General features: G+C 35.9%; 1 long non-coding RNA gene across 1 annotated transcript; it reads right to left on the bottom strand.

The window, feature by feature from the left end:
• Positions 1-1028: 1028 nt before the first annotated feature.
• LOC104145409 (uncharacterized) lies at positions 1029-3473 on the bottom strand. The gene is made up of 3 exons (XR_694320.1): positions 3438-3473; positions 1737-1784; positions 1029-1060 (listed from the first exon to the last, which is right to left on the bottom strand). It is a non-coding gene; the product is annotated as an uncharacterized lncRNA (long non-coding RNA).
• Between the last annotated feature and the right edge of the window lie 5048 nt (positions 3474-8521).

The raw sequence follows: 8521 nt of genomic DNA, 5'->3' as shown, positions 1-8521 counted from the left end.
ATAAGCAACAAGAGTGGTTGTTATACTGTGCACCCGTGACTGAACTGTAGAGCTCTGATATGTATATATATTTTCAGTTCTGTTATATTTCTAGCTTTACTATACTTTTAGCTTTCTTGTAGCCTCTTATCTCTAATAAATTCTCATACTTGCCAAATCATGATCTCTCAAGTTCATTGCGACTAACTCTAGAATCTGAAAGACTCCTGGGCTCCCCTCTAGTGGTGCATCACACTGGCATGGCAGAACACCTTATCCACGCCTCTGGGTCAGGCAGGCTGTAGCATTTCCTACTCCTCGTGTTACTCTCCCTCCGACCATGACCTTGAGACTGACAACGAGCCCATCCCTCGTTATGAACTCTGCAATACAACACTTATATGTGGTACTGGAAACTCACTGAACAGAAGTCCTGTCTGATATTTGCTGTGCTTCAAAATCAGAATCAATTTTCAAATAATTAAACAATTTTATAAAGGAAGAAAGGTTAGCATAGCAAAATTCTTATACAGTAGAACAGTAGCATCTTTAGAAACGCAGGAAGACACCTACACATTCTTCTGTAGCTTGCTGTAAAAGCAAAGACAAAATTAGAATTTAGAATGCAGTTTTCTGACAAAAAGCTTCTTAATTCCCATTAGAGAAGAAAAATCTTCAGGTCACTTTCTGCAAAGAAGACAGGAAGCAAACCTTCTGTTTGGAATGGCAGGAATTGTTTGTGGACAGATACAGTCTGATACAGTTTGTACAGACTGTGCAGTTTGATTCAGCAGTACTTAGAAAAAAAGTGCATGCATCTAAATATATATATTCATCTTTAGTTTCAAATAGCAAGGGATGCATTTGAGGCTTCCATGAAAAAGGAAAAACACTCTTAGAAATCTTAAGTCTCATTGAAAACTTTGAAAAATATATAAGAACAATCCTGCATATATACATATAAATCTCATTTTATATCTCCTAGTTTTTATAGATAAGGTTATAGAAGATTACTGTTGTTAAAATTCTTACCAGATGCTTATTCCTCTATTTTGATGAGCTTCCGTTTGTGTTATCAAAACTGTAATAACACAATAATATTACTTACACATAGTAACTGCACAGCTGATATTTATACCACTATTAGATCAGACATCGCTTACTCCAAAGCCCAATAAAAAAAGAAATTATAGAATGTGACTCCTCTCAGTAAACAACTAATATACATAATGCTAAATTTCCTATGACATAAGTCAACACTTCTTTCTGTATTGTTTACAATCTTAAATTAGGAGTGTCTTGGTCTAGCATTCTTTTTAATGCATTAACATACTTTACTCTCTAAAAAGCTATTTGCATGTGGTTTATTTTAATAATAATGCTTTTGACCTCCTTTGCAAAACGTTTTTAAAACTGTTTATGCAAAACCCTACGAGAGAGGCAGGTATTATTATCATTAGTACTGTACATGCAGTTTGGATGTCAGTGCACTGCATAATTGTACACTGCAGTGCACTGACAGTAAGAAGTGGAAAAACAAGGAACGTATTTTGGAGAGTTCTACTCCATCTCTATGCAGATTTATAAGGGGAGAAGAAAAGGTGAAAGGAAATAAGTAAGCAACTCGTGGTGGTTCTCTTCACAACAGTTAAGAAACTTAGGGCTCTCTCTCTAGGGAATTATTCAGCTCAATGTATGACTAATGGATAGCATAAAGTATGTAATGAAGTAAGTATTATGACTAACAACACACTTACTGTTACTTCATGTGAACATACTTATGCTGCAGTTACTCAGGAAAGGATCTAAAAAAAAAAAGAAAACTATAAATGTCAACTATTCAGGCAAGATTCCATTTAAACGAGAGATAATTGGCACAAGAGTTCATGTGATGACATCAGGTTTATCGAAAACAAAAAAGTGTGAGAATTTATATGAACAGTATCTCTCCTTTTTTACTTCACTGAAATAGTTTATTCATGGTAAAGAACAGTTGTACCTTGTAATGCTTAAGATTCTCATTACATTTGTCTGAGCAGTGCCAGCAATGTATTTGATGGAATTAATGATAGTAAGCCCTACTGCAATAAGATTTAGGTTGTAAAACTAGCATAAATAATGATGGAATGGTATGCAATCAACCAGAGTGAAAGACAATGGAAAGTATAGTAATTTTCTCTGTTCAGAAATCTAATAGTGGGTAAAAGAATATGGCAAGATTTTGGAGAAGTCCCTAAGACAGACAGTAGCTGGGTGAGTAATTTGAAGTAAATTGTGAGGTGTGATCCTGAGGCAAAGATAATTTGATGTTGCCAAGCACTAGTAACGAGCCTCAGGCTTTAAAACAATAGTAAGCCAGACCAGGTCTCAGGATTTGCCAGGACTAGTCCGGACTAGTACAGACTAGTCTGATCTTAAATATATTTTAGCTTGACTTTATATATATTTGCAAAATTATCCAAGAAACTTCTGCTGTGACGTTGACTTGTTTTATGATCAGATGTCTGTTATCTACGTTGTGCTAGCCATTTTGTGCTGCAAAATGGTTAGGACTATTGCTTGTCCAGTAATTTTGAGTTTTTTAAAGTTATGTTATTACCTAATTTGCTTCTACTTTAAGTTTTACTTATCTTACATATAAAGAAAATCATAACATATAAAGAAAAGAACTAACAAACCTATGTAAACTTGGTGTAACTACCACAGGGATCAACAGAAAATAGAGAATGCAACTTACTACCATATGAGAGGTTTAGATATATAAAAGTAACCCTGAGCAAACTCAAAACTGAGGAGAAAGAAACTCCCACTATCAACACTGTGCTTGTTCCAGGCAAGATCTTGGGCTACTGGTAGTTTGCCATACCAATGCGTAAGTAGGGTGAGCATAACACCAGAGAAAGGGATAGATGCGAGGAATTTGGTGTATAAAGGTTTCAATTATATTATTAAGGTGAATTAGTGATAATTAGGTAAACTGGACTATGAGTGGTAATAGCACTTTATCTAGACTTAAAAATTGTCTGGTTTGTTTTGATTAGGCTATTATGTTCATCAGACTAATGATAAAATCTCTTCCGTTTGCGTATTTTATCTGTGGGTTCTTTGTTGCCCTTAACAAAAATGTGCAAGTAACAAAAACTATGATTGTATTCAGTAAGAAAACATAATGATTAAAAATGAGAGAGTAGCTGTAATAAACATAAGAAATGCAGTGGGACCGATAATGGTCCATCTAACCCAGTTTTCTGTCTCTGACAATAGAAGATGCTGTTTAGGGATAGTACATGCATTTGGCTACTATCTGTGATCTATTGCCCTGCATAGTCTCCAGACATTCACAGTCGCTGGATAAAGGATTTTAGAAGATGTATTCCTGCCTATTTCCTTAAACTACTTGGTTATGGACCTGCTGTCCAAGAATTTGTGCAATCTCTTCTTCAGCCTTCTGATATTACCTGCTCTCAAAATCATCTGTGGCAATGGATTCCAAAAGTCCATTACCTGCTGTGTAAAAAGAAAAAAAAAAATTATTTGTTTAAAGTAATCTCCTATTAGTTCCAGTAAGTGACTCCTAGTTTATTACTGCAGAATTCAGAGAAGAATAGAAGATGATGACCTGTGGACTCTGTTGCAAGGAAAGAATTTAAGCAGCATGAAGAATTTACCAAAGCAAACTTATCAAATATTTGGCAGGAGAAAGGATCGGCTTGAAAACAGAAATCAATTTTCGGAAGACAGTTGTGAATGATAACCTCATATGGAAGAGCTGGAGGGTAGGTTGGGAATCGGATGCAACTTTACATAAAAATATTGAGAATACAGAGGATGATTATTGTTTAATTGATAGCTATCTGTAGAGAAGGGGATAGCTGAATTATTTGAATTATTTTGTCTTATTTTTACCTTTTATCAACTTGATTTTAGATTGTATGGAATATCTTTTACCTAGTAATTTCTCCAATATCTTTATGTGATTGTTCTTTATATTTTTCTCTGTGATATTGCTTTGGATTCCATTTATCTTAAATCCATTTCTTTGGATTTCTGAAAAATACATCATCTTGGTTACCATTTAATTACAGAAAAGTTATATTTACCTTTCAGAAGGTAGGATGGAGTAAAGAATATGTTTTCCAAAAAACAACCTGTAAAATAGAAAATTTCATGGTGAAAAATAAGTGCAACTGGAATTTCTGTCCTGGATCAGTGGAACAAGTTTGGATACTGCAAAGAAAATAAAAGGGGAAAAAAGATACTGTGTTTTATTTTATGAGGAAAAAAAACCCATAAATTATTTCAGCTAAGAATATCACCAAGAAATTTGTCTGGATAGACTCTGATATGCAAAAGTATCTTAGATTTTTTACATATGGTAGATTTTGTGTATATGAATGTGTATTATCAAGCAAATTAAAACTAATTTATAATATAGATTTTAATTTAGTGCTAGCGTTAAAAGAAACACTCTGAGAGCAAATAAAGGAACAAAAATTAAGATGTGGGATATGCACAAACAGAAAAGTTCAGATACTTGGAAACTGTGTAATGGTGGCTTTTGTAAAATCGTTACATCTCTGATGAGAAATATGACATTCTTTTCCTGTTCTAGTTTTAGTTTAGTTTTGTTTTTATGGAAGATCTGGGGTGCAAGCAATTGTGTGGTAACAGTATGAGGAGATGAATTCAGGAGGTTGACCCTCCAGGAGGATGAAATAGAGGATGTAAGGAGGCCAAAACAACTGGGTAAGCAAGCAGAATCACAGAACAGCTGGTGTTGAAAGGGACCTCTGCAGATCATCTGGTCCAACACCCCTGCTCAAGCAAGGTCAGCTGGAGCAGATTGCTCAGGACCATGTTCAGTACGGTTTTGAATGTCTCCAAGCATGGAGACTGCACAACCTCTCTGGGCAACCTGTTCCACCCTCACAGTAAAGAAATGTTTTGTTGTTTTCAAGTGGATTTTCCTGTGTTTCAGTTTGTGCCCATTGCCTCTCTTCCTGTTACTGGGCACCACTGAGAAGAGTCTAGCTCCATCTCCTTGACACTATTACCTTCAGATATTTATACACATTGATCAGATCCCCCTGAACCTTTTTTTCTCCAGGTCGCAGCTTTCTCAGTCTCTCCTTATATATCAAATGCTCTAATCCCTTAATCATCTTAGTGGTCCTTCACTGCACTCACTCCAGTAAATGCATCCTTTCTTGTGCAGGGGAACCCAGAACTGAACTCAGCACTCCAGCACTGGCCCCACCAGTGCCGAGTAGAGTGGAAAGATCACCTCCCTCGACCTGCTGGCAATGCTCTTCCTAGTGCAGCTCAGCATACCATCAGCCTTTACCATAAGGGGCACATTGCTGATTCATGGTCAGCTTGTACACCAGGACACCCAGATTCTTCTCCACAGAGCTGCTTTCCAGCACATCAGCCCACAGCCTGTACTGGTTCATAGGGTTATTCCTCCCTAAGGGCAGGATTCTGCCCTTGTCTTTGTTGAACTTCAGGAGGTTCCTCTCTGCCCATCTCTCCAGCCTGTCCAGGTCCCTCTGAATGGCAGCACAGCCCCCTGGTGTATCAATAACTCCTCCGAGTTTTGCATTGTCTGTAAACTTGCTGAGGGTGCTCTTGGTCCCATCATCCAGGTCATTAACGAAGATGTTAAACAGTAATGGCCCCAGTATCATCCCCTGAGAAACAACACTAGTGACTGGTCTCCAGCTGAATTTCATACCACTGATGACAACCTTCTGAGCCCAGTAGTTTAGTCAGTTTTCAGTCCACCTTACAGATCACTTGTCTAGCCAATACTTCATCAGCTTATCTCTGAGGATGTTATGAGAGACAGTGTCAAAAGTCTTACTAAAGTAAAAGTAAACAACCCCCACTGCTCTCTCCTCATTCATCAAGCCAGTCATCTCATCATAGACGGCTGTCAGGTTGGTTAAGCATGATTTCCACTTTATAAATCCATGCTGACTATTCCCAATAACCTTTCTGTCCTTCACATATCTGGAAATGGTATCCAGGACTGGTTGATCCATCACCTTCCCAGAGATCAAGGTAAGGCTGACTGGCCTTTAAATAGGGAAATTAAAGAACCAGAAGAGTATTTAAAGAGAAATGCGATCCAAGATAAGAGGAACCAAACAGGATATTTGAGTTAAAAGACAGTTGTGTGCAAATAATGAGGAACAAGTAAGGAATGAATGATGGAGACATATCTCAAAGCTACACAACATTCAGAAAATAGAAATTAAACTAGTCCTGGGGAAGTGTCACAGAGGATAGTAGAAGAAAGCAAAAGATATAAAGGAAAATTCTTGTTTTGAATAGAGTTTTTAAACGGAAACTTTGCCAGTGAATTGCAATGTAACCAAGTAAGTTAAGAAACGCACAATAGATCGAAGAGAAAACTATTGAATAGTATTTATCATGAACAACTACTCACTATATGCATGGAAGCAACAGCAATATCAACATCTAACAAAGAGTACAAAATTGAGCACAAGAGCTATAAAGAAATTTGTCTATTGAGTATGCCAGGAAAATTCTTCATGAAGGGTATCACAAAAAAGAAAGAATAAAGTAGAGTTTGCAGAGCAAAAGGTCAGATATATACTAGAACAGGGAAGAATAGATCAGCCCTTAGCATAAGATGCATGTTAAATGGGCATAGGAATAAAAAACAAGAAACTCGCTATAGTAATTTCAAAGGCATCAAACTGTTGATAATGTGAAATGGGATAAAACAAGTTTTAAGTCCATTCAGCATTGCCGAGAAATTGATGAAGCTGATGGAAAATATCTACAGCAATGTAATGACTAGGAGGAGAGCACAGAAACTGTTGATGGCATCATTTAGTTTGACTGTGAGAGCAAGACAAGAAGGATTAACCCTCTCACCAAATATATGTAATTCAAAATTGGGAGCAGGAATGACAGAGGGAGCACAATATGACAGAGGAAAATGAGCTATGCTTTGTGAACACACAATAAAAAGCCCTAGGTTTCACAAAGAAAATTTACCTCCTATTACTAAACAAAGATGACACAAAAAGCATAAATACAAAGCTAAACCAGGAAAGTAACAGATTTAGCATAAAAATCAGTTTGAGCAAGACTGTGAAACTGACAAAAAAAGATGGACCTGCTACTGCTACTGTTGTATCTGTTCAGTATCGGGATATTTGGTAAGCATCAGCTATTAAAAGATATCTGCAAAAAATAAAAGTCAACCTAGCTAAGCCAACAGTCATGTTGATACTGTTGAATGACTAAGATTGCAGGAGTATGTGGAAAGCCACTTGAGATGACTTAGGAGTCAACTAGTAAATAAAACTAAACTGAATTAAACCAAAACACAAAATAATATTGAATGGTTTTAAGAAGTACAGCTGACATAGCTTGGATGGGTATAAAGAATAAAGCTGAAACAGATACTTCATGATAGATACCCAAGTCTTGGAGGAAGATAGATTAGTGTTAGCTAGACATGACAAAGTAAAAGGCAGAATCAAAAGATTTTATAGAAGAAAGAAATCATGGAAATCTTACAAGACTAAAAATGGGATGTGAAGCCTTGAAGCAGTAAAATGACTTTATCACACCATAATATTGACCTCATTTTTTATTATTAAAAAATATAGATTCGGTAACTGCATTTATGACAAATTGTTTTATTATTGTTTGTATATGTTAATATACTGTCAAATCCTTGTATTTTTTTCCTTAAATGGATGTTCTTTACACTATCTTTAACATATTTAAAGAAAAAATCATTTGAAATTTCTATTCTTGTCATAGCAATTTATTTTCGTTTAAGATCTTTCAGTTTGTATGTTTGTACACACACACACACACACACACGCACAGAGAGAGAGAGAGAAAGTTCCGCTCATAATATACTCTTAAGTACTGAATAACTATGAATTTTCTACCTGTTTTCCTAATGACAGAAATATGACAGTATTATTGTGAACTAGACCCATGAGGAAACACAGAATAAAGCTTCTAAGAAAAAAATCAATGCCTGAGGTCTGTAAAAGTTAGGCAGGCTAACTAACCAAGCAGAAAGCTCAGACCAGATCACCTAGGTTTTTGTTTTTAATGTTAGAGAGCAACTATTGCAACTTTGAGCAAGTGCAGTCACTTGGCCAATGTGCTATCTGCAAAATGTTCACTGAAATTATCTACATCTGTAGAAAAATTTGAGATTTTGTAGATGAAATTTTAGATGCAGATTGGGGTTTTTTTTAGATGAAATTAAATATATTTGTGATAGTAGACGGAAGGAAAAGAAAGGGGATGGAAAGAAGTAATTTAAAAAATTTGTAACAGATGATGCATAGTATCACTGCCTTGTAGTGTACACCTTGTAATAAATGAAGACATAACTCAAAACAACAGCAAACTCCAGCTTACTCAATAGCAAATTCCCAGATAAAAAATTTCTTTAACTAAAATTGACAATAAGCATCAGTAACAGAAAAGGTATAAAACAAATAACAAAATACTGCTATAGTTCCAAAAAAGCACAATC

The sequence above is a fragment of the Struthio camelus genome, chromosome 3, assembly GCF_040807025.1.
Source record: "Struthio camelus isolate bStrCam1 chromosome 3, bStrCam1.hap1, whole genome shotgun sequence".
NCBI lineage: Eukaryota > Metazoa > Chordata > Aves > Struthioniformes > Struthionidae > Struthio > Struthio camelus.
The sequence above is the reverse complement of the archived record's forward strand: the minus strand, read 5'-3'. Positions and strand labels throughout refer to the sequence as shown.